This window comes from Podarcis muralis, chromosome 11 (assembly GCF_964188315.1).
Source record: "Podarcis muralis chromosome 11, rPodMur119.hap1.1, whole genome shotgun sequence".
NCBI lineage: Eukaryota > Metazoa > Chordata > Lepidosauria > Squamata > Lacertidae > Podarcis > Podarcis muralis.
This window is the reverse complement of record NC_135665.1, coordinates 50,209,543-50,236,208: the sequence shown is the minus strand read 5'-3', so window position 1 is coordinate 50,236,208 and position 26,666 is coordinate 50,209,543. Positions and strand designations below refer to the sequence as shown.

Below are 26,666 nucleotides of genomic sequence, written 5' to 3'. Positions count from 1 at the left end.
GACATCTGTGTGCAGAGGAATCTAATTCAAATAATTTTTTTCTATGCAGATTTTCATGGGGAAATGGCAGCCATTGCCACTTGTGCTGCCAATCTGTCAATATTAATGACTTCAAGTCATGAGGGACGCAGGTGGCGCTGTGGGTTAAACCATAGAGCCTAGGACTTGCCGATCAGAAGGTCGGCAGTTCGAATCCCTGCGAGGGGGTGAGCTCCCATAGTTCGGTCCCAGCTCCTGCCAACCTAGCAGTTTGAAAGCACGTCAAAGTGCAAGTAGATAAATAGGTACCACTCTGGCGGGAAGGTAACCGGCGTTTCCGTGCGCTGCTCTGGTTTGCCAGAAGTGGCTTAGTCATGCTGGCCACATGACCCGGAAGCTGTACGCCGGCTCCCTCGGCCAATAAAGCGAGATGAGCGCCGCAACCCCAGAGTCGGTCACAACTGGACCTAATGGTCAGGGGTACCTTTACCTTTACTTCAAGTCATGGCTGCGTGTGCATTGTACCCGTCGCAGTCACACTGCATCATGCAGCTTGTAGTCTTGGCAGAAAGATTATCACGTGATTCTACAGGACTTATTTGCAGCATGAAAACTTTAAAATATTGCAGGGAGGAAAACATCATGAGGATACAGAATCCCTCTCAGCATGGCATCAGAGAAAGCTCAACCACTTTCCAGTGAAAAAGAATGCATTGGATAAGTCTGTCAGCTTTTTCAGGATAGTAACCCATTTTCAAAGTGGCTGAAAATCTCCAATGGAATCCCAGTTTGATTGTACTTGGGTGACAGCGATAGTGTCTGCCATGAACTGACTGCAAAGAATGGTGCCCTGGCTGTGTGTGAACTCACATTTAATGATACGCTGATGAACCCATTGCTTCCAACAGTTCCCTTGGAATGTCTTTGCTGTTTGTGTTTTCCAAATCAAATGGATTTGACAGACGTTCTGACCACTGCATACCAGTGTAAAACTACGCAGTCTGCTTCCCTGCAAGTTTCTTGCAGACACTCTTCCCATTTCCTCTCTTGTGGTGGAGCCAGCTGGCGACCTTAAAGCGGCATGCCTGCAAAAGTCCCAGATCTTGAAGAAAGAGAACCTTTTTTGCCTTTTAGACTGGATGGGTCTTCCCTCTGTATTTCAGATGTCTACTTCAGTGCTATTTCTCCATCCTTATTGTGCATTTATAGTGATATATGCTCACAATTGCATAGAGAGATTACACATGATTCAGCTTTCAATGCTGCTTGCCCCTGTTAAAGTTCAGGGGCAGACATTCCCTACCAGCACCTATTCTGTAAATTGCTGCTGAAATCCAGTCACCTTTTATACCACAAATATGCTGTGGTGAGGGAGGTTGCTCTGCTTTCGTTGTGCTTGTTAGGAGTAAAGTGACAACGCTTGCAATAACCTCCCTGGATGAGTAGAGGGATTCATGTTCACCTCTGTAGATGACAAGCTGTGCAGCACTGGCATTAGCACTGGGCCAGGTAAAGAGGTGCTTAAATGCTACTTTCAATCCATAGCCCGCCACATTTCAGAAGGAGAAATCGGGACACACACACCCAGCACCAACCCCGTCGCTTGCCCGCTTGCTTGCTTGCTTTCCCCTTGCATCTTCTCCCGCCTCCACCGCGGCCTCCCGTGGTGGTCAGCACAGCCTCCCCAAGGCACTTTGGCACAAACCTTTGATGATTGCCAAAGCCCCTTCCCGGAAGGTGATCATGAAAAGGTCACAACAGAGCGAAACCACTTTGGCGCAACCCTTTGACGGCCGCCAAGCAATCCCAGAAGGCACACTGACTCACACCAGGGTGCCAGTCTTAAACGGGACCTTCCAGAAGCCAGAATTGGCTTCTGTGATCTGGGATGTCCCGCTTAAACCAGAACAGTTGTGGGGTATGTCCATGTTCTTCCAGCTCTTGCACATCTAATAATTATTTGGGCTCATTTTTGGACATATCTCGTAATTGCCTTTAAACACTGTGCTCTGGGACTCAGAATACATCAGATTAGACATTTGGCCTGGTGCACAAACCTTTTGGTTGTTTCTCTGGACCTTATGGAATGCAGGCTTCCTGTTTCACCAGCAGGTCAGGACTTTCAGTGTGGCCAGAGAATCGCCTAAACACAATTAGGCTGACACTGCTGGTTGCTGAAATCTCTCCCTCCCCTCCCCTGCTCTCACAACTCAGTGGAGATGCCGGCAACGTCCCTTGCTTTTCATTTCTGTTTCATTTGGGACAAATTCAATCTGATAACATTACCCACAATATGTCTGTTCCCTTAAGAAACTTGGAAACATTCCAGGGAGCTTTGTGGGTCAGTTAACAGGATGTGCGCAAGGCCAACTTGACCGCACAAGCATTCCAAGCAATTGCTGGAGGTGTGATTTGTTTTTGTAAGGGCAGCCGTTCGCCCTGTGGTTCAAGGTGGCCAAGGGAAATGGAGGCAGGATGCAATCTAGGCACCCAAAGGACACTTCTTGTGATTGTATAGAGGAACTCCTCTCAACTTGCTGGTGTGCAACACTGTGCATTCTAAAGGATGCACCAGAATCCTTTCCAACAATTCAGGGGACCCCAAGATACAGCTCTCATATCCATGCTAAAAAAACATTGCAGAGGATCTGGCAGTGCAACTCTGGGCTGACACATACTATCTTACATTAGCTGCCCTTGAGTTATGCTACAGGATACCTGGGAAGTCATGTGTGCTGCCTTTCGTAAGAGGTTTCTTCTCTTTAATGTTAGAGCATCCTGGAATTATTATTTTTTTTAAAGCACATACAGCTTTCCCTTGCAACAAGGCTATTTTCACAACAGCAGCAGCCGAGCCTCCCCACCTCCCTTATGAGGATTTCACATTATTGTGGCTAGTTTGGACTAGTGCACTAACAGAGGAAAACATCTGGGTTTTTGAGGCCCCAAGTAGACTAGAAATCTATCTGAAGCAAAGTAAGTGATGTGCCAAAAAAAGTTACATTAGTCATCTACCCTATTATAGCAAAGTGCCTTTGGCCTCAGTTACCCTATACAGTGGTACTTTGGTTCTCAAACTTAATCCGTTCCAAAACCAAAGCGTTCGAAAACCAAGGCACATGTAACATGTAACATAGGAATAATAAAAGCCAGGTTTCACAATAATGCTCAAAAGATTGTGTGTAGTAGGTGCACAAGGATTTTCCTGACCTCCTGACTTGAACCTCCTGTTTTAATTGCAGTTTCGACTGTTTTACTTATGTGCTATTTTAACAGACTTGTCTTGCTGTCCATTTTACTTGATGTTTATTTATTATTTTTAATTGACATTGTTTTATTGTGTATTTTAATTACATGTTGAGAGAGAGAATTTAGTTTCATACTTGTGAACCACTTAGAATCCACCTTGGCAATTAAGCTGTATATAAACACACACACACCCCAATATTGTTCCCATTTTAGAGATGAAATAATTACGGTAAATTCAGAAAGACTTGTCAGAAATCACATGTTGAGCCGCCGAGAGAGGGGCACCTTGCGTGTGAAGCTCTCAGCTCCAAATCCAGTTCCATCCAGTGGACTATACTGCTTGATTCAAGGAAGTAAGCTTGGGACAATCAAGGCCCTGGCAGGAAATGAAGAACTAGCTGCTTTAAAAGCCAAGACAAACACTCCCAAAGTTAGCGACAAAACGTGAACGTCATCACAGCTAGGTCCAATATGAAGAAGGAAGAAGAAGAGGAGAAGAGTTTGGATTTGATATCCCGCTTTATCACTACCTGAAGGAGTCTCAAAGCGGCTACCAGTCTCCTTTCCCTTCCTCCCCCACAACAAACACTCTGTGAGGTGAGTGAGGCTGAGAGACTTCAGAGAAGTGTGACTAACACAAGGTCACCCAGCAGCTGCATGTGGAGGAGTGGGGAAGCGAACCCGGTTCCCCAGATTACGAGTCTATCGCTCTTAACCACTACACCACACTGGAAGAAGGTGCCTGGGTACTCATAAAATGTTGGAACAGAAACTCCAGGTCCAAACTAGATTGTGGCATTGAAATCTAGAACTGCCCCCCAATCATGCATAAAGCAGGGGGTGGGTGACTTTTAAGAGCAAAGGGGGACACGTAAGAGGTGCTGATCCCTTTCCACTTTGCTGCTGTCTCTCTACCCCTGGCGCTTTCCTTTCTGCTAACCTTAAAGTGAAACAAAATTATAAATTCTGTGTATCTGAAGAAGTGTGCATGCACACGAAAGCTCATACCAATAACAAACTTAGTTGGTCTCTAAGGTGCTACTGGAAGGAATTTTTTTATTTTGTTTTGACTACAGCAGACCAACACGGCTACCTACCTGTAACTTAAAGTGAAAGGTACACTGGAATTGTGAATGGATTTCTTAGGGGTAAGTAATGGCTCCAAGCACAATTAGGACAGTCATGAGACTGGTAGGGCAAAGGCCAAATAGTAGGTAGAGCCACAGCCAATCACAGGTGGAGCCAACTAATTCTATTTTTGTCACCATCCTCCTCCCTGTTGACGCCTATGCAGGTAACACTGAGACTGAGGAGGAGAATTACAGGCAATGCCACTCCCTGGATTGGTTGGCAGGCAGGTGGGTAGCTGGGGGCTATTAAAGGCAGACTGAGGTTGATGGCGCAGCATCCCATTTCCCTAATGGACCAGTCCCTACTAGGAGAAACCCAAGTGGGACATTATCCTCTTACAGCGTCTAATATTTTGCCTATACAGTGGTACCTCGGGTTAAGTACTTAATTTGTTAATTTGGTCCATTCTTAACCTGAAACTGTTCTTAACCTGAAGCACCACTTTAGCTAATGGGGCCTCCTGCTGCTGCCGCGCCACCAGAGCACGATTTCTGTTCTCATCCTGAAGCAAAGTTCTTAACCCGAGGTACTATTTCTGGGTTAGCGGAGTCTGTAACCTGAAGCGTATGTAACCTGAAGCGTATGTAACCTGAGGTACCACTGTAGATGATGACTGATGCAGTTGGGATAGGATTTTCCTGATCGATTGTTCACTTTAACTCCTCAGGGGAACTGGGGTTTCTTTTTTACCAAGTGAAGAGAGAGATTTTAAAACTGCTTTTCCAGAAACCCAAAGAAAACTTTCTAAAAACCTGTCAGTACTATTTTTACTACACATACAAACACACAGAGGCAAAGAAAGGATTTTGAACCATCAATACAGCAGGAGCTTTTAAGATAGCTTCTATAGATGCGTTAATAATGCCTTTTAAATCTGAGAAACCCATTTTGCATTTTTTGCATTACACAACACAATTCCAATCTGATAATGCCATAATTCACCAGCGTTGCAATGCTGACCTGAGTCTCATTGCTTGTGTAAGATCTATGCAATCCAGCCTCCCTTTTGCCCTACAAGCATCTACATGTGGCTCGCCTTATTAGATCTAATAAATCATTTGCAGCCCACAAGCTAATCACCATGTATGATTCTGCATAACTGCTTGGATAAGGATTTTTTTTAAAAGGGTTGTTGATTTCTAGGGGGAAGGGGCTATTAATGAATTCCAGTGCCTAACAAAAAGGTCAGGTTTGCCTAGAGATAAATGGTCATGGCAGCAAACTGTTTAACCGTAAACGTAATATAACAAAATGCCTTGTGCACTACGTTATGCATGGAAAAGTGGGAAGAACCACCTCACTGTCCCCTGGAATTCCTTCCTGTGTGGCTGCAGGAGCAGGACCCCGGTCAGCAGGGCTTCCTGGTGGAGAATGGGTGGGAGACGAGTTGGATAAGGAACAGCTGAGAAGAGAGGCAGCTGTTGACAATTGAATATGCATGAGTTTCTTACAACTGAGGAGGAAGGGAAGGTGTTGGGGAGATGTGGTTGTTAGAAGTTCAGTTGTGGGGCTAGAGCTCTGGTTGAGCCAAAGCTCAGTGGTGAAAAGGTGCTGGGAAGGAGCTTGAGGGGTTGGTAGGTTACATGGGGAGGTGTGAGTCCTCAGCTTAGGCCCAACTGGTGGCTCAGCAATGAACTGCTTGTGGGTGTTCAATGGAGGAAACCCTGTCCCTAATGAACACTGAACAATCCTGTGGCCAGCGATATTTGTGTGCAGGAAGTGGGGGTATGGATATAGTGCCAGGGATATAGAGCCCTGTCCTTGAAGCCCAACAAAAAGTGCAATGTTTTCTTTTATGCTTTGGCTAGTTGTATTTCATTCTAGGGCCAAAGTAGACAATCCAACATAGATTGGTGCCAGGAGCCCCTGTTTCTTTTAGTGTTGACCAATAGCAAGAGCAGGGGTTATAATTCAGGCCAGGAACATGGCTCTGGGGGAGGAATGCTTACCCCTTTCTCCTGTAATTTTCCTGATCACCTCCTCCCACCCATGGGTGAAGGCAGGACTTTTGTTGGGGGGGCAGAACCTCCATTAACCATGTGTTTTTATTGAGGGGGGCCCAAAAGGTTTCTTCCTCTCTGCTCCATTGGGTAAAACATAATGTGAACACATCCTGAATATGTTCAGTTTCCCTATTGGGGCAACCGGTTGCTTCAGGATGGTGGTGGTTTTTACTGGCAAGATAAAAGGGGAAGGAGTTAGGATGCCCCCCCTCCCATTTTTGTTCTACAGCTGTCACTGACCAACATGTAAAGAGGCAGGAGACCCAATCACAGATCTTTGCTACGTTGTCTAGTTTGGCAACTTACAAAATTATGTGCAATGATGCATATTAGCTTTCCATGTTATCATTCCAGACACTAAGGGCATTTCCAGATTGTCACTATTTTTGAGTGGTAAAGGTAAAGGGACCCCTGACCATTAGGTCCAGTTGTGACCGACTCTGGGGTTGCGGCGCTCATCTCGCTTTATTGGCCGAGGGAGCCGGCGTACAGCTTCCGGGTCATGTGGCCAGCATGACTAAGCCGCTTCTGGCGAACCAGAACAGTGCACGGAAATGCCATTTACCTTCCCGCTGGAGTGGTACCTATTTATCTACTTGCACTTTGATGTGCTTTCGAACTGCTAGGTTGGCAGGAGCAGGGACCGAGCAACGGGAGCTCACCCCGTCGCAGGTATTCGAACTACCAACCTTCTGATTGGCAAGTCCTAGGCCCTGTGGTTTAACCCACAGCGCTACCCGCGTCCCCCCCTTTTTTTTGAGTGGTGCTCAGTCGCAAAAGCAGGTTGTTCAATTAAAGTTGATTGGGAGATCTTGCATAGCAAACCCACCTTCCCCAAAGATCAGGCTTTTTCCGGTAATGAAAGTCAGTGTGGAAATGCATTGGAAAGTGTGCTTGCTTTGACACAACACCATCTAACCTCCCCACCAACAAATCAGGCTGAATGCGCAATAAGCAGGTTATCTGGAAGCACCTAAAAAGCACTGCTCTGCATATAGGGGAAAAAGAGAGCAAAAGAAAAAAACATTGGTTGGCACCAAAGGAATTGCCAAAGGGAGACAAAGGGAAGCCATTTTAATCTGTTGTTACCTAATTAATTACACCAATTAATTGATTAATGCCTCCTGCCTAACAAAAGAGATAAGCAGTGTGGGGTGGCTCTGGAAATAGCTACAGGGGAATGTGGGCAATGAAGTACAGACCCAAAAGCTGGGGGTGGAAAGAGACAAAAATAAAATAAAATATGAAAGACAAAGGAATGGGGAAGAGAAAGATTTTACATGATAAAAGCAGTTGTCGAATGCATGTCATCTGATTCTCAAGCACCACCAAATACTGAACACATTCCCCCCCTCCCCCCAAAAAAGAATCACACAGATTTTTGCAGAAATAGTCAATTTGGATCACAATGAAAAGCTTTAGTGCAAGGGTTTCCTCTAGTATATGCTCCAGGATACAGCCTGATCAGTGAAATGAATTGTTAGTGTAATCGAGCTTAATTAAATGTGTATACAGTACCTGGCATTCAAATGGGTTCCTTAGCTGTTAGATTTATAGCCTTGATGGCATGGAGGGCTGCCTTCAGGCGAGGCATTTTAGGCACTAGGCTAGGCGTCATTTTTTTTAAAGGGATTGTCCAGTGCGATCAGTTGCAATGCTGAGAATTCCTCGTCTAATCCCCTTTTTATGGAACCCATCCTAGAGTAATAAAAGACATTATCGATTAGAGCTGATCTGTGGAATCCGAGAGATAGCAGCATGAGAAATGTTCCCTTCTCTGTACGGAGATGCCGTCCCTGCTTTTATGGCAAATTAATAAAAAACTTATGTTGAGGCAGGCTTCCACAAATGGTAACCTACAAAATGGAATCCAGCCCCCCGCCAGCAGTGGATAGCGACTGCTCAGGAAACCCACTGTTTTTGCTGACTGAGAAGGTAGAGCGGGGAGAGAAAGCAGGCCGCTTCATCCATCTGCCATGGGTTGCATTCAGCTTTGTGTGTCACAACCTTGTGTAGCCCTGTGTTAGGACAACTGGCTCACATGAAGCAACAACGCAATAAATGCGAAGGCTGCTGTGTTTATATTGTCAACCGCCCTGTGATCCTCAGATGAAGGACAGTATAGAAAAATAATTGATAAAAACAAATTAATAAATGTAAGATTCCAGTGTGCCTTTGTTGCTTTTGAGGCTTGCACAACCTGCTTCTGTGTTAGTTTTTATAGCTTCCATAATATCTGTGCTACTTATTCCTTTGCAAATAAACAGACTATTGTGATAACACCCAAGAGTCTCTGCCAGGGTTTTCTCTTTTCCAGTGGAAACAGACTCCATAAAAACTCACCATCTGAGTCACCCTACCCCACCCGACTTCATTTTAACCATTATCAGGACCAAACTAGATGTGATGTTTCAGAGTGAACGCAATTAGCGTGCATGTTTTTTTGTTATCTAAATAAACTGTGGTCCATAACATGTCTGTGGATTTGTGGTTTGAAGACGGGAGATGGCATGCCCAATGCATGAACCGTTCGTATTGATTTTTAATTGTATTTTATTGCTTACTTTATTTCTCATATTGTATTTCATTGTGTATTTAGGAACACGGAAAAGACAAGGTGCTTTCTGTGTGCACGTTCTGTTAAGTGCAATGGAACTTCGAGCTCAGCTTGAGTGACTCTGAAATAAAGTATCAGAGCACTCCAAATCATTTGCCCATGTACGTACACAGAAAATAGGCAACACATGATGATCTGCATTGAATCAGTCGTAATGCACCCCTAATTATAATCTGAGAAGGGGGAGTGAATGTGACTCTCATGAAGGGAGCCTGCACCTCTGAATTTGCCCCTACGCCACTGCTCTGCATACAGGAGAAAAGCCTTTCCTGTCCTTTTGGCGTAACTGGTTGCAATTACATGCCTCTTTGCAAAATGACTTATGCAGAGCCTCATGGATGGAGAAGGATTACATAAGGTTTATATCTGTCCTCAGATATAAGTGCAGATGTCCCCCAGGTCCTATTTTAAATGCAAAGGCTCCATCTTGGATAGCATCCCACTTTCTAGCCCTTTGATATTTTCCTGTAATGCTTTGGGACATGCGATATACATAATCCTCCCAGAAAGTGGAAAAAGAATGAGGCTCGGAGTTCCATTTGCCCACCTCTTTATACCTCTCTCTAGCCTATAATGAAAGCAAGCTGTGTGGTCTTCAGTGGAAATGAGAACAACTTTTTCCTCTTAGCAACATTTTGGATAAGCTGCTTCTGTTGTTGATGGTATCTTTTTTGAGGGGGTATGTTTATTCTTTGAAATGGAAGATGCTGGTATGAGAAACATCAGAATAATTTAAAGACCATAGGCCTTTCAACATTGATTTGGGAGAGGGACAGATAATTTCAGTCAATTAAACAAACATAAATACAGATGGTAACATTGGCACCAGAAGTAATGGCTCCTCCCTTGGTTCCTTCCCCAGCAGCCCAAGGCTCCAACGTCTTGTTTCTTGTTGCTCCACTCTTTTCATTTCTCAGCATGTTCTAGGAGACCAGAGGAGAGGGGAGCAGCAGATGGGCTCCCTAGATTCTTCAGCTGCCTGCCTCATTTCTGTCTCCTGCCCCCCTCCTCTCCTGCCTTTGAGTCTGGACTGCTCTCTGCCACAGCTTCTTCCTGCTCACTAAACCCTGTTCCCTCTTCAGCTTTTGACACCACCTCCTTCTGATCTGCTCCCTCTTCTCCCCCTGACTACTCACGGTCAACCCACCACCATTCCCCTGGTAATGAGCATTATTCCCTTGGAGGTTCCCCAGCTGGTGCCCTCCAACCACTTCTCTGCCTCCAGCCAGTCCATGACACTTGACCACAGACAGTGAAACCTTGGTTCCCGAACTTAATCCGTTCCGGGAGTCCATTCGACTCCCGAAACGGTTCAAAAACCAAGGCACGGCTTTCAATTGGCTGTAGGAAGCTCCTGCAGCCAATCAGAAGCCTCAGAAGCCGTGCCAGATGTTCGACTTCCAAAAAACATTCGCAAACCGGAGCAATTATTTCTGGGTTTGCGGTGTTCGGGAGAGGATTTGTTCAGCATCTAAGCTGTTCGGGAACCAAAGTTCCACTGTATGTGCCAAGATCCAGCACATGGCCATTGCATAACACAAGGATTGCTCCAAGGGGTAGTGGGTGCCCCTGCAAAATACTTCCTGCTAATCCAGCACTATGCTAAGGTCCGATGTAGCATGGATGAATTTTTTGCACCCCATATAATGCTCTTTACCACCTTATCAGGCACCCAAAACTAGATCATCTGGAGTGACTTTGATGTACCATCTGTCAGCCCCTAGTGGGAATATGCAGTCCCACCTGCATTCAGAAGCTCAGACAGAGAAGGTTCATAGCTCAGTGGCAGCACAAATGCTTTGTAGACAAATGGTCAATCTCCACTAGCATCTTCATGTAGGACTGGGAAAGACCCTAGGGGCTGGCAAAATTGGCCCTGGGCAGGGGCACAAAAAGCACCTATCAGACTATGGAGTGTATGGCGCATATATGTGTGACTTCACACCACTGCTGTTGCAGCAAGATCAAACATGGGAGAAACAGCCTGTCCTCCTCGCCCTGTGGTCAAGTGAAATTTTCAGCAGAGTGGAGTGGGATGGGTGGGTTGCTGATACAGCTCCTTGCTGAGGGCACAAGGGACTCTAGGTCTGAAATCCTGGAGAGCTGCCATCAATCAGTGTTGTCAGTAATGAACTGGATGGACCAATGGTTTTACTTGGTGGAAGGCAGCTTCCTAAGTAACCCTCATATTCATCTATGTTATGTGATACTGTGCAACACAATTCTACTGATCCACGCGACGGTCACCTCCAGGCTTGACTACTGTAATTCGCTCTATGCGGGGCTGCCCTTGAAGCTGTCCCAGAAACTCTAGCGGGTGCAGAATGCTGCAGCGAGGCTCCTCACGGGGTCTCTGCCATGGGAGCATATTCACCCAGTGCTTTTCAAGCTGCACTGGCTCCTGGTGGAGTACAGGGTCAGATTTAAGGTGCTGCTTTTGACCTTTAAAGCCCTTCACGGCCTAGGACCCTCGTACCTATGGGACCGCCCCACGGAGAGCCTCAAGGTCCATAAATAGCAACACCCTAGTGGTCCCGGGCCGTAAGGAAGTTAGATTAGCTTCAACCAGAGGCTACATTTTAATATTTTAATGTTGTATTTTAATTTTGTTCTTAAGTTGTAATCATTCAACTTGTTTTTATTATTGCTTGTAAGCTGCCCTGAGCCCGGCCTTGGCTGGGGAGGGCAGGGTATAAATAAAATTATTATTATCATTATCATTATTATTATTACTGTGCTAGAATTGTTGTGAGATCATCTACCAATGTGACTTTTTCCTCCCAAGCAGAACCTGGAATTCTGTATGTAACTCCTTAAGCTATCTTGAGGGGCTTTGCTCTGATGCTTAATTCTTATGATGGGTCTAGTGGAGATTTAGGTTTAATGTGTTTCTTGGAGAGAGCACGATATTCTCCTTTTATTTCCCTACGGCTCTGTTATGCTTTGAAGATAATTTAAGAATGAAACATGCTTTGGAATAAGCATTAGGATGAGAGCGGAGAAGGGTATTGGATTACCGACCCCATCTCCCTGCGAGGGCTAAATGTAGAGTCCTCAGAGAAAAGATACATCAGATCGTAAACTGATGCTATTTGGATGTTAGCCAAAGGTTAAGAATCCCCCCCCCCCCATCCTGCCCAGCTTTTCTGGCATGACTATTAAAAGAAAATAATTGTCAGTCATAACAGCAATACAAATACATCCACTCTTGGAATCTAAGGAAGTGGGGAAAGGAAGATTAGGCTGGTATTCAACGCAATTTTACTCAGAGTAGAACCACTGAAATGAATGTACATGACTAAATTGGGGTTATTAATTCCCCGCCTCATGGGTGGTCATGTGAAGTGGTCACTTTGTATAGATTTGCAAACACACTCACACAAATGTTGGTTTGCAGCAGTGTGCAAAAGAATCTGAGTCTGTACACAGCCGCTATTTCATGCAATTGGTGTGCCATGAACTGAGAGGCACAGTGTGCTCAGATTTATAGGAGCCAATGAGCATCTGGTATATTGCATGTGTGTGTGTTCATGTATGTGTGCCAGAAATGTCTTTTAAATTAGACCATGTGGAGAAGGCTATACCAGGGCAAATCGTGATGCCCATCATACTATTGTGCATTTCTTCTTCCTCAAATAACTGGAAGGCCCAGGGTTACTAGACAGTATGTTTCAATTATTATTATTATTATTATTATTATTATTATTATTATTATTAAGTTCGTATGGACTTACCAGCCAACCTTATGCATATTTACTCTTGCCCACCCTATTCATACTTACTAGAAGTAAGAATTACTAATTCCAGTTTAATTCCCAAGTAAACATTCATACGGTGCATCCATAGGATATTTTTGTAATATCTTTTAGAGGCGTAGCCATGCTAGTCTGCTGCAGCTAAAACAAGGAAGAGACTTACACATTTTACCGCAGTATATGCAATTTTTTATACTTTACTTAGCTGGAGAACTTGCCTGCAAAATTCAGAGTGGTGTGAATTCCAAAGGGCGGTTGTGTTGAAGTGTGTATACTATTCTGGAAACAGCAGGCTTGGTAGCTTTGCCTTTAAATGTGAACTGAATTGAAATTCTCCCCCATCCCTGGTCTGAAGGCATTGAGAATGTGGGCAGCTGCTTCCCCACCCATCCAGTGGCTCTCCTGGTCCTTTTGCCTGCCCTGTCACAGGGCAAAGGTAATGTCTGTCTTTCTCCAACAGGTGAAGGAGGAGCTTGGGTGAAAGGACCAATGGGATAACAAGATGTCAGGGACAGAGGCTGCCCAGCTTCTTGGTGTATTAGAGTTAAAGAGACAAAGCGTTACCTCTGGACCAAGTCCTGGCAGCCCTATGTTAGTTAGTTAGTTAGTTAGTTAGTTAGTTAGTTTCTATACTGCCCTTTCTCCTGCCAACCTAGCAGTTCGAAAGCACATCAAAGTGCAAGTAGATAAATAGGTACCACTCCAGCAGGAAGGTAAATGGTGTTTCCGTGCGTTGCTCTAGTTTGCCAGAAGCTGCTTAGTCATGCTGGCCACATGACCCAGAAGCTGTACGCCAGCTCCCTTGGCCAATAAAGTGAGATGAGCGCCGCAACCCCAGAGTCGGCCACGACTGGACCTAATGGTCAGGGCTCCCTTTACCTTATACTGCCCTTTACCTGAGGATCACAGGGCAGTTTATAATATTAAAGCACAAAAATACATGATGTAGTTCTGAACTGCCCAGGGATCTTCAGATGAAAGATGGTATACACATTTAATAAATAATAACAACAAAAACAATAAACTGCACCTCACAGCTTAAAAGGCCATAGATTGTTTAATTAGCTGAACACCTGGGAGAAGATGAATGTGCAGGCCATAGGTAGGCACTCAGAGAGCCAACACTCTCTGTGGCAAGGTTCTCTGGATCCAGTTGATCTCAGCCAGGAGCTCCCTGTGGAATTTAAAAATTGCAGCATCTTATCCCCACACGGATGCTGTTCCCTCCACCAAGGGTAATAATTTGCAGCCAGAAATGGCACGCCAGTTTCTAAGGGAGCCCAGTTGCTATGGAGAAGAGGGAGGATTCCCTGCGACTGGCAGAGATTCATGCAAGTCCTTTCCTGGGAAATTGCGTTCATCTTTAAAGCCTCACACAAAGGGTCATTTGGTATCTTGGCTTCACTAGGAGGGTCTCGCTGAGTAGATTTGTGTTGTGTGAAGATGGTTGTCCTTTGATAAATATGGGAACAGCGAGCTACTGGGTGGGAGTGATTGTTCTTGTTTTCAGTCCCGTTTTTCCTCCTCTAAAGCAATCTCCAACTTTCACTGATTCCACACTCAGCCCAGCAGACTGCTTTAGAAAACTGAAGGATAGCTCAGTCAATAGAGCATGAGACTCTTAATCTCAGGGTCATTGTTTCAAACGAGTGAAAATTTTTAGAAGAGCCTTGGGGTCCCTTCCAATTCTACAATTCTATGTCTATGTCTAAGAGCATTCCCGTTCATTGCAAAATGCTTTCAGTGCCTCCGGACATTGGATAGGCCAGCACTTTCAGTTCCAGCAAAGTGTGCACAGATTTTTAAAGCACGTCCATCTATTACCTTGAAGGTTAGAGGTTCTTCCTGCCTTGAAACCACAGAATAAAAAAAATCATAGAATTTGAAGGGATACCCAAGGGTAATCTAGTCCAACCCCCTGCAATGCAGGAATCTCAACCAAAACATCCATGGTAGATGGCCATCCAACCTCTGCTTAAAAACCTCCAAGGAAGGAGAGTACACAACCTCCCGAGGGAGACCTGTCCCACCGCTGAACAGCTCTTACTGTCAGAAAGTCCCCCCTGATGTTTAGTAGGAATCTCCTTTCTTGTAACTTGAATCCATCGGTTGGTGTGGAAAAGCTAATCATGTGGCATACTACCCTCTCGTCACATTGAAATCCGTAAGATGTTCTCCTGAGCATAAGCGATTAGGACAAAGCTGTAAAAGTGCTTGAAAGGATGTAGTAGAATGAGAAGAGGTCTCAGGTCAGAGGCCATAAAATGTAATCCAGCTATGAAAACGTTGCTTCTTGCAAATGTATAACCAGCTACAGAGGTAAGGAGGCATGACCAGGCATTTGTTGGGGCCTCAGTGCAAGCAAAGCCCTCCCTGACCCAGCGCAATTGGTGGCTCTCATTTTATGTGGCGCATCCACAAGTCTGGTGCCAGATGCAGGCAGCATCATGTCAAGGCCCACACCTCTGCAGGAGACCCCTGTTGACCCCCAGAGACTCCAGGCCTTGTTGCTACATCCTGCCCCTCAGCGGTACTGTCACTGCTTAATACACCTGCCATCTCTGGGTCTGGTCCGGTTTATGGGTGGTCGAAGTCCCAGCTGAGGACATTGGGACCGGGGGCAAGATGGCAGGGTGGGAGCAGGAACGAGAGTCCAGAAGCCAGGTGTCTGAGGGTCAGGGAGCAGGGAGTCACGAAGCCAAGGGTCAAGGGTCAAGAAGCAAGAAGCCAAATGCAGCAAGGCAGGAAACAAGCTGCTGTGGCAAAGAGCTGAAGGGAAATGCTGACCTTATATCCCTTCCTGGCCCTTGTCACCAGGTGCAGTGAGTTACCAAGCGGTCTCACCTGTGCGGCTGTGCCTTGCCTCTCCAGAACAAACTTAGGAAGGCCCCAGTCCTGCGAAGCCCTATTGGTCACAGGGCCTGGCTCCTGCACACACTCCTGACACTGGGCATGCAGTTGGTAGGAGGAACAAGGGTGAGGCAATAGGGCAGCATTCTTCACAAGCCTTGCCCTCTTCCTCTGGACAGCTGTGTGAGTTGAGCCCACAAAGGGAAGGCACAGTGGGGACCACCGTGATAAAAAGAAGTGGGTCCCACGGAGAGCATCTTGCTTAAAACCTGGAGGCAGAACTGGACAACCATAAAGGCAATGTGGAAGAACCCTTGGTTTTCATCCGTCTCCAAAAGGATCTACCAATAATCCCCTCCCATGCTCTCAAATCCTGTGATTTTCAAAAATAAAATGAACTTATCCCCCTCCCCTTAACAATTCCTTTTTACTTTTTGTAGGTGTTTTGCCAACTAGGACTGACCTGGTTCTTATTCTGATTGCAGAACTAGGCTTATTTGTTATTCCTTTATTCCTTTCTTTGTTGTTTCTAACTCCCGGTTTTCCTTTTTTGGCCAGATAGCAAGAAACGAATCGCAGCTCGCCCTAGAAAATGTTTGCAAAAGAGGGCAGGATCTTGCACAACTTCTCTGCTTCGTTGTTTAATCCTAAACTCTCTTGCTGGACTGGTCGTTCAGGAATTATTATTTTAAACCAAAGATGAATGGCTTGTCTTTGCTAATCCTTACCTATTGTTCTTCTTCAAGAAACCTGCAAGAGAAAGTTTACTTACAGGCCTGATGGTTTACCCTCACCCCCACCTTGGTTCCATTGTTGCTGTGCACTTATCGCAAATGATTTTTGTGTTGTTCCTGGCATTAACATCATTACTCACATGATACAGGCATGAGTGCTTCCCTCAAGTGCTCTGCAACAAAGGAGTTTCAGAGCGTTTCTCAATTTTGTATGGGGCTATTACAAATCTCATACTTCTTAGGACCTGGTGGAGTTACACAGCATTACTCAGAGCCTACAGCCAAAGAATTGTGCAGATGTGAAACTTAGTCCTGCCGCCACCCACCGCTTCTCGGCCTTTTCTCCTTCCTCTGGATTGTATGTCACAGTTTTGCAGCGACAGCAGGAACCACAACAGGCAAAATCCCCGTCAGGATCTCAAATCTAGATGGAGCAGCTCTCTGACCACTACCTCCCGAGCTTCCTCCATTGCCTGCTCATTTCCTTCCTCTCATAAAAAGCAGCTGCTTTTGATGGGCCTTCTGCAAAGCTTTGCCCCAGGAGCTGTTTTCTCCTTGACTTCTCACTTACTCAGCTATGTGTCTTACCTATACTTTATCTCCTCAGGTTCCTGCTATACTTGAACCTCCTACTTTGTCCCACTTCCTTCAGACTCCATTTTGTTTTCAAACCAGTCTCCTCAGGAGGAAACCCCTCATCCTCCCACTGAACTTAAGCACTGAGAACTTCCTTGAGAGTCATGGGCGTAGCCAGACTGGGGCAAGGGGGCAGCTGCCCCCCCCATCAAGTAAAACGATAGACATACTTCACTAACTGACCAAACACTTCGGTTCTGCTCCCCCAACAAAAGTCCTGGCTACCCCCATGTTGAGAGTCCACTCTTTTGCCATTCGTGCCAGAGTTTCTTCTGCTCTGTACCTCAGCTTCCTTTCCCACCAATCTTTCCTTCACATTTCTTTATTTTTGACCCATTTCTTTCCATTACCTAACCTGCATCCTTCAGGCACTTTGCCCCGGGCAGCTCACTGTCCCTTAGTTAAATTGTGGGATGCCTTTATAGTCATTGGTCTACCCTGTAAATAATATTTGTGATTTTAATCCAATCCAAACTGGCAACTTTTCCTTACTTCACAGAAATCAGACTACAAACTGCAAACTGAGCAACTGAACGTTCTGAACCATTCTAACAGCACAATATATAGATTTAGGACTACAGTGGTACCTCAGGTTACAGATGCTTCAGGTTACAGACTCTGCTAACCCAGAAATAGTACCTCGGGTTAAGAACTTTGCTTCAGGATGAGAACAGAAATTGTGCTCCAGCGGCGCGGCAGCAGCGGGAGGCCCCATTAACTAAAGTGGTACCTCAGGTTAAGAACAGTTTCAGGTTAAGAACGGACCTCAAGCACAAATTAAGTTCTTAACCCGAGGTACCACTGTATATGGGAAAAAGAGAAATTAGCATAATCCTTCAATATCAATCGGTGGTTTCCCTTTTGTATTTTGAGTAGCATTTTGTTTGCTACATGGTTGCAGTCAGGACTGTGTGAGCTAAAAATACCCCTAGGATTCTGCACCAAGGTGACTCAAATTCTGCAACCGGTGTAAGAAGAAGAAGAAGAGTTTGGATTTGATATCCCGCCTTTCACTCCCTTTAAGGAGTCTCAAAGTGGCTAACAAACTCCTTTCCCTTCCTCCCCTACAACAAACACTCTGTGAGGTGAGTGGGGCTGAGAGACTTCAAAGAAGTGTGACTGGCCCAAGGTCACCCAGCAGCTGCATGTGGAGGAGCGGAGACGCGAACCCGGTTCACCAGATTACGAGACTACTGCTCTTAACCACTACACCACACTGGCTCTCAGTAAATTATGCAAATTAAGTGCTTTGATACATTTGACTATTTTGCATAATTTGCAGCATGGTTACTCAAGAAGTATGCTCCATTAATTTCAGCGGAGATTCCTCCTAAAGAGGTATGCATAGGATTGCAGCTCATGTCTGCTTTGGGGATGGGGAAAGAGGTTCATGGATGGAGCTGAACTCCAACCCCTGAAAAAAATGCTGCTGGGGCGCCTCTGGCTTCAAACATCTCACAAGGAATTTCACAAGCTATTTCCCGTGCACTGTCTTTGCTGCTCAAACTGGGAGAAATAAATTGTTTTTGTGTGTTTGTTGTTCTTTTAAAAAGCCAAGTTCTGTCACTGGATTCTGCACCCAATAACCAAATTGTGTGCATTTCTGTCCTCGTGCAAAATTGCAGCCTACAGCACAGAGCCTGCTTGCAGCAGCGCTGAAAAAACAGAGGGTGGGTGGTTCTCAAATGTTTAATATGAATGTGACACACCTGTTTATAGAAGGTGAGGAAGTGAAAACACTGCATCCTAATGAACAGGGGAAACGAAGGCTAAACTATACAGGACTTTGGAGATCCATAATTGAATCTCCTGTGTCTTTCCATTTCTTTTAACAGCAGACAGGGGGGACATGTTTCTAGGAGAAATATGGTCTATATAGAACCTCAGTGCTCAGAGAGAGTATGCCAAAGGATAACAGTTTCTAGGAAGAGAGGATTGTTGGCTTTTGTGTTTAGTTTCTGGCTTCTTGCGGGCTTGAACAAAAGGTTGCTGTGTAATATACAGAGTGATTGTGTAAGTAAGTGCACTTCCCCTGATACTGGAGTGTGGTCACTGTAGTACAGTGATTGTGGTTACTCTGATCACCACATGGGTGTCTGAAGGAAGTTCTCACTGATTAGACCATCGAATGCTTTTCTCGGCAAGCACACTATACTAATGGCAGATTGGGAAGATATCTAGGCACGTCCCGTGGGAGACACTTGAGGGCTTGCGGAATAAGCAGTTGATGAGTCCAAGGTTTCCATAACGAAATGTTAAAAATAAAGGATTTGTCAGAGCTGTGGTTTCTAAAGTGAGGAGGAGCATGCAGTGAGTCTATTGGGATATCATAGTACATCTGTCAGTTGCCTTTCTGTGGAACATAACTTGGTATTTGCAGTTCCTGCAGAAGAGACTTGTAGGAAGTTATAGCCAGCAGTAGGTCTTTGTAGTGCACACAGTTGATGGGGGTCTAATGCAGGAATTGACGGGCGGGGGGTGACTTTAAGACAACTGCTGTTGGGAGGCGGGTTGCCCTTTCATGGGATATGATATGGGGCAGTGGATTTGGTTGTCTGTGTATATTTATAAATAAATGCAACTATTCCAGAACGCCAGTTAGATCCCAGTGACCGCCTTCCAAACGAAACCCAAACTAGGTAAGCGCTGCGTCCCTTGATTGTCTCACCGCTTGGGAGAAGAGCATGTTGGAACCTGACCATCTGGGATGTAACAAAGGTTCTTTTGCCTGGAAGTGCGGTTGAGAGAAGATCACAGTTAAATCCTCTTTCAACCTGGTTTACAAAAAGGAAAAATATTCCTGTTCCGCTTAGGTGGAAGCAAGTTGCACTTTGATGTTCCACATCCCACAGAAGTGTGCATAACGCTGCCGCCTTATAGTCCAATCCTGTGCTCTGGAATCTATAATGTTGAAGGGTAGTTGTGTGTGGGTGTTTTCTGAATTTAGTGAGTTTCGCAGTGCTCTTATTAGAAGCCACATTGATTCCATTGGAATTGCATATTAATGTGTGTAGAATTGCAGCCCTGTACCCACACCATATATTTACAGAACATGACTTCCTCCCAGAGAATCCTGGCAACTGAAGTTTGTCAAGGGTACTGGGAATTGTAGCTCTGTGAGGGTGAACTACAGTTCCCAGGAATCTTTGGGGGGAAGCTATGTGATTTAAGTGTACTTGTGAGGGTGTGACTTAAGTGTGCACAGGATCACAACCTTACAAGTACAAAGCAAACAAACCTCAAACCTCTTGTCATCTATGGAACATACCGCTTGTCTGTTATTCCAAATAAAACAAAACACATCACCTCAATGGCATCGCAAGCTTCTCTGAGCCTGATCCTAAGCATGTGTACTCAGAAGTAAGCCCTGTTGATTTAAATGGGAATTACTACCAAATAAGGGGCTTATATTGCCAAGTGATCCTAAGAATGTTTGCTTGGAAGCCAGTCCCAGTAAGTGGAGACTCCTGCCAGGTAATTGTGCATGGGATTATCCCTGTGCAACCAAACTCCTGTCCCTGTTTACTCAGGCGGATCTTACTCCCAAGCAACTATAATCTTATAGCTTCCCGCGGACTGAATATTTATTTACCCATATTTATTTTCAACACATATTTTCCTTTTTTTTGTTTGTTACTCTGGAGTAAATAGTTCTTCTGGAGGGCACCGCAACGGAAGGTGAGAAACCCTAAGCTGCGGCCATTTAACACCCATAGAGCCCCCCAATCCTGCTCGGCGAGTCTACTCGGAGGTAAAGCCCCGCGAGCCTCCGCCTCCAGGGGCGCTAGAGAGCAACCACGCGAGGCAGGGAGCCGCGCAAGCTGAACGCGCGGTTATTGGCTGAGGGGGGAAAGCGGGGAGGGGGGGAGAGGCGGGGAGAAGAACCCTTCCCACGTGACCCACCTCCAGAATGTTGGGTTCTTGCCCCAGAGCCGGCGCCGCGAGTCGATCCCTCGAGGCTGGGCAGCAGCAGCAGCAGCAACATAAGCGGCGGCGGCGGCGCCTTCATTTGCAGCGTTCACGTGGGCGCGTGGTGATGTAATCCCTCCTCCTCCGCCCGCCCCGTCGTGGCGCTTGCAACGCCGCGGAGCCGCTCTCCGTTGTTTCTCGAGGTGGGGGCAAAAAGGCAACTTTTCTTTCTTGGGCCGGTTCTGCCCTCCGAGCCGGTGCGCGCGCCCGCCAGCCAGCCAGCCGGGCAGAGGGGAGCCTCCATGGGGTGAGTGCAGCGTGCGCGCCCGGCTCGAACTTTTCTCCTGCTCCTCCGCTCACGTCTCTGCTCCTTTGGGAAGCCGCCCTTCCCAGGCGAACCCCGCTCTCTCCCCCCGCTTCGAGGTTGCCTCGGTCTCTCGGCTCCCCTCCTTGCGCCTTTTCTCCTTTTGTTGCGCGGAGCCCGGTCGCGGCAGCCTGGCTGGGGGGCACCAAGGAGGAGGGAGACGGGGGGCGCTATGAATGGGAGCATTGTCTCGCCCTCCCTTCAGGAAAGGTTTGGGATGGAAAGCGAGCGGGGGGGGGAGAGCGTGTTTCGGGGTGCGTTTCAACGAGGAGGGGGGGTTCCCCTTGGGTCCGCTTCAAGGGAATAAGAGAGAGTAACAGAGAGGAGAAGCGGCACCTCTGGAGAAGGGTCCGGGAATGGGAAATACCGCGCGGGGGGCTCCCCTCAACTCGTTTCCTTGCAGTTTGGGGTCCCCGAAGTTTAAACGGGCTTGTGGAGGGTAGAGAAGCCGATTACACGCCCACGAAGTGATTGCTGGAAGGGCGGGGGTTGCTCTATAGGTGCTCCTTTTCTTTCTCTCCTTATGGTTCAAATCAGCTTTTGGTTTCTGTTGTATGATAGATGGGAGGCCTTTATTTTCCTTTGAGAAAAGGAGGGGAAAGTTCCTCCGGGGGAAAAGATGGGAAATGACACCTTCTGTCCCATGAAGGAAAAGAGCTTTTCTTTCTTTCTTTCTTTCTTTCTTTCTTTCTTTCTTTTCCCCACAAGCAGACAGCACAAAGCCGAACCTGTCCCCTCCAGTGCGTTTTGCTTCCAAAGACCGCCTCAGCGCAACCTTTAGGGGGAAGACCTCTTCGCTCCTCTCCCCCTCCATCCCATAAGTGCTCATTGCTGTGGTCTAGACCCACCAGGGCTTTGGAAAGTTGACAGCTCCGCAGCTTACATGTGAGTCATAATCACTGGGTAAGCTGAAAAGGCTAAAGAAATCAAAATCTTTGGGTTTCCCTCCTGCTGCCAAGGTATCCTCAAAGCAGGATCTTATTTAAGTTTTTTTGAGAGTGGAAGAAAAGATCCCATTGGAGGGATATGCTCAGGGTAAGCTGGTGGATTTTTCACACCTCCTAAGGGGATTTATCCTTTTCAAGGTACTTATGCTGAAATTTCTAATGTGGTGAGCTTGTTTGTGGTGGGGTTTTTTTTTAAAAGGGAGAATTTTACCCATGTGTACCAATTCCACACTGATGAGTTGTGAGCATAATTTACTGGATAATAAAAAGTTTCTACATATGAAATGAAGGGAACCATTAACATCGATGAAAATCTACCCTTGTACTCTAGCTCACAACATGCTGTGGGCTGTGCCAGTAAGGTGTGAGAATCTATTTCTGTCTTACTTGCCTGGTGGGAAATGTTAAAAAATGCCATTCTTGGATAAAGAAGTACAAAAGTATTTTCTCTTTCAGGGCTGTATTTATAAATAGGCAACACCTGCAACTTTTGATTGCAGGGTGGCTTTGCCTAGGGACGCGGGTGGCGCTGTGGGTAAAACCTCAGCGCCTAGGACTTGCCGATCGCATGGTCGGCGGTTCGAATCCCCGCGGCGGGGTGCGCTCCCGTCGTTCGGTCCCAGCGCCTGCCAACCTAGCAGTTCAAAAGCACCCCCGGGTGCAAGTAGATAAATAGGGACCGCTTACCAGCGGGAAGGTAAACGGCGTTCCGTGTGCTGCGCTGGCTCGCCAGATGCAGCTTGTCACGCTGGCCACGTGACCCGGAAGTGTCTGCGGACAGCGCTGGCTCCCGGCCTATAGAGTGAGATGAGCGCACAACCCTAGAGTCTGGCAAGACTGGCCTGTACGGGCAGGGGTACCTTTACCTTTACCTTTAACCTGCAATCTTTCAAATATTGAGAATCATAGAATTGTAGAGTTGGAAGGGGCCAAGAGGGTCATCTAGTCCAATCCCCTGCAATGCCCAAGGTGGGGCTTAAACCCATGAACTTGAGATTAAGATTCTCATGCTCTACAGACTGAACTATATGCTGGACACCAGCTCCACCATCCTTGGCCTTTGGTCAAGCTGGTTAGGGCTGATGAGAGTTGGAATCCACCAACATATGGAGGGCCACAGGTTCCCCTTCCTGTAACAGGTTACATATGAAGTTGTTGGACCACTGGTCTAATTAGCCAAGTACTGGTAGCGGCTCTCAAAGATTTCAGAAGAGACATTCCCAACTTTACCTAGAGACGCCAAGGATTCAACCTGTGACCTTTTGCACGCAAAACAGATGCTCTGCCACTGAGTTATGGCCCTTCCTGTGCATTAGAATACATTTATTTCAAAGGTGGCATCACTTGATCAAGATTTGAGTGTCACCAGTGAAGGGGGATTCGTTGCAGGCTGTAACTCAAATTAACCATTGCATTGTGGGCTGTTATGATTGGAGGGGAAAGAGTCTCATTTTACACATTATGTGTTAAGAAACCTGGATTTGCTTCTGAGCGTATGCCAAGTAGGGTGAGGCCAATTGCACATTATATCACAGATATTTTCAGAAACCTTTTTATCACTTTCCCACACTATATTTTTCTTAGTGCGCACCTAAGCATGTGATGTGTAAAAAGGCCCATTAAGTAATTCCATGTGGAACTTTCCCTGTAGATGTTGAATCCAAAGGTTACTGTGGTATCTGAGACCTTCATGATCTGAGTCTAGCTGTACATTTTGTATTGTTAAATTAAAAACTTAGTGTTTGCTGCCTTCATATGTAAGCATAACCTGTCTTCTTCCATTACTTTAAAATGAGTGTGCTTGGGTAGCTATATTCCCTATAAGTATGGCAGCACCATGTCAATGCATCCATCAGAAGGTGCAAGAGAAAGCACTTGCTGCCTTCTGGCTGTTAGAAGCCATTGGAAGTGGATATAAGATTTTGCACAGACAGCCAGAGTCTTGATGATCGGTGGAATACAAAGGAACAAGGACGCTTGATTGGATAGCTTTCAACCATCCTTTCACCTTGCACTTTGGTGCTGAGCCAGATATTGTACTTCATGGTTGGCAAATGTAGCAGTTTAAAATGACAGTGAGGCTAAAAGGGAGTAGTACATTTGCAAGAATATTGCTAATGGAGCAAGGCTTCTAATAGCTACCATTGATCTTAGAATAACCATATGCCAGACGAAATAGGTCTTTGTAACTTCTGATGTGTGTGTAAAGTTTATTTCTGGTAGGGAGAAACTGTTGCACTTCACCCATATTTCCTTTCCACTTGCCATATTGGTCTCAGGCCACTGCTTATTATTGAAACACTTTTCAAAATGATACATTTTAAAAAGCAAACTTCAATGGAGTACTAGTACAAACTGTTGCTAAATGCAAACCCTGCAGTGTACTGATTTACTGACATACATGCTATTCAGATACACAATTTTGAACAGGGGTGGGGATATCTTTTCACTTTGAGGGCTCACCACTGTTACTCAGGACAGTGGACCAGGCATACACCTCTCTCTTTGCTCCAAACAAACAAGAGGTGTTAGCAGAATTCAAGAACATTTTTTAACTCTGCAAAAACACCTGGAGTGCCCAGTGGGACCAGTGAGCGTGGTGACCTGGGGAGAGGGCTGCATTTGACCTCTGGGCCTGAACTTCCCCAGCCTTCTTTTAGAATAATGTAAAAAGACGGATAGTAAGGATGCAGCCTGTTAAGTAGTGAATCCTCCGTTCTGGGACTGCTCCCAATCACTGACAAAGCTATCAGTTGCTAGGAAAGAGACGCAGGGGTTTCATGCACTAGAGAGAGTTAAAATAGCTGGATCCCCCGCCTTGGAAATGTTAATTTGGTTCTGGTACATAATCCTTCAGGCATACTCGTGATTCAATAGTCAAGGTGAAACCTGTGGTTCATTATGATAGCTAATTGGCTCCATGAAAGCTGTGTGAGGCGGGGGCTGTGGCATTTGAATGATACAGATAATTTGATTTGCTCAGCTTGAGCCTATACATTAGGGGCCTGTGGGCTAGATGTGGCCCCTTGACTCCTGCTTCAGTTGGGTTTGCAGAAATGCCTCCTATTTATTGCTAATTTTCAGCCTTTCTTCCCCTTGGCAAGCTGGGTTGCAATACTCAGTGATGGCTCTTAAGTGTCTGTGTCCAAGCTGTGTACTTGGGTGAGAATTGTGGTCTGCAAGAGGGATGGAGAAAGGCATGAACTCCCAACTCCCATCAGACCTGGCTGGCATAGCTGATGGCCAGGAAGGATGGAGTTCATCCAGCAACATCTTCAGGACCACAGGTTCCCCATCTCTGGACTGAAGGATACTTAAAAAGAGAAAAAAAGTAGTCTTGCTTTCTACTGCCCCAGAAGACAGGACTAGCTCTAATGAGCTTAGCAGGCAGGAGAGCCGATTTCAGAGGTTTCCAATGAGTCTGGACAGTTATTATTATTCATAATAATTTCCTTTCTATACAACTTTATACTTTAAAAAATCTCAAAGTAGTTTGCAACCCATTAAAACATCAAATAAAACAAATTCAAGCTTCAAAGAAAAATATTTCAGATCCTTCTTGAAGTGACATATTGTTCCCCCCATATTTATCTACCTACTTAATTTATAGAGCTGCCCCATAGCAGAAGTGCTCTAGGGAGCTGGTGTGGTGGTTAGAGTGTTGAACTAGGACCTGGGAGATCAGGGTTCAAATCCCCACTCAGTCATGAAGCTCACTGGGTAACCTCGGGCCAGTCACAGCCTCTTAACCTACCTCACAGGGTCGTTGTGGGGATTAAGTGAGGAGGGGGGATATAAATGCAATTCTGCTTACCTGTTCAAGAAAGGTGGAGGGGCCAGCCAGATGGCAAAGTCAACCACCAGCCTGGCATCTAGAGATCTCCATGTGGTCACAATTGGATCCACGCCAGTGGCAAAACACTCCTGGCGCCTGGGGGATTTTGAATATTGTCTGAAATAACAAACCCAAATAAAGTAGATAATCATTTAATAGTACAAAGTGGATAGCAAATGGCTGAGAAAAAGCAGCAAGGTCTACCTTCCTCCCTTAGGTATTGTGCAGTCTTAAGGTGAAAATGAGCAATGGCTGACTATAAAGTATACTTTATAGGTTTTGGTTGAATGTTTCTTCTTCAGTTTGACTGGAGGGTGGCTGTGTGATGGATTGGACAAGGCTGGATATTCAGGTTGTCAGTAGAGTAATCTCAAGCAGCGCAAGAGTGAGCCTGTGGCTAATTGATGGAGCAGCCCAGACTGTCAGCAGAACTTATATCTGAAGATAAAAACTGGGTTAGTGGCTCAGAAAAAGAGTTAACGTTTTATGAAGCTAAAGGAGAAGCTGTGCTGGAGGGGAAGGCAGACCTCTGGAAGAATTCTTACTCTGACCTTTTGCAAGGGGGGATAGTTGGCTTTTCCTTCTGTTAACTGAGTGAGTTGACTCTCTCTTTGGAAAAAGTTTTTCCCCCATTGGTGACACAGAAAATTGATGCAG

The 26,666-nt window shown here is 45.9% G+C and overlaps 2 protein-coding genes across 6 annotated transcripts in view; one reads left to right on the top strand and one right to left on the bottom strand.

The window, feature by feature from the left end:
- C1QTNF3 (C1q and TNF related 3) overlaps positions 1-20,974 on the bottom strand; it is a 54,290-nt gene extending 33,316 nt beyond the window's left edge. The window contains exons 1-2 of one of the 2 annotated variants that reach the window (XM_077936439.1): positions 20,858-20,974; positions 7,881-8,060 (exon numbers count right to left, since the gene is read on the bottom strand). The gene's annotated coding sequence lies outside the window, so the exon portion shown is untranslated. The remainder of the gene's footprint in view (positions 1-7,880; positions 8,061-20,857) is intronic. The other variant, XM_077936440.1, reaches the window with a different exon arrangement.
- RAI14 (retinoic acid induced 14) overlaps positions 20,931-26,666 on the top strand; it is a 96,519-nt gene continuing 90,783 nt past the window's right edge. For 2 of the 4 annotated variants that reach the window (XM_028749328.2, XM_028749326.2), the window contains exon 1: positions 21,034-21,170. The gene's annotated coding sequence lies outside the window, so the exon portion shown is untranslated. Of the gene's footprint in view, positions 21,171-21,938; positions 22,113-26,666 lie in introns of all 4 variants that reach the window. The other 2 variants (XM_077936436.1, XM_028749327.2) reach the window with 2 other exon arrangements.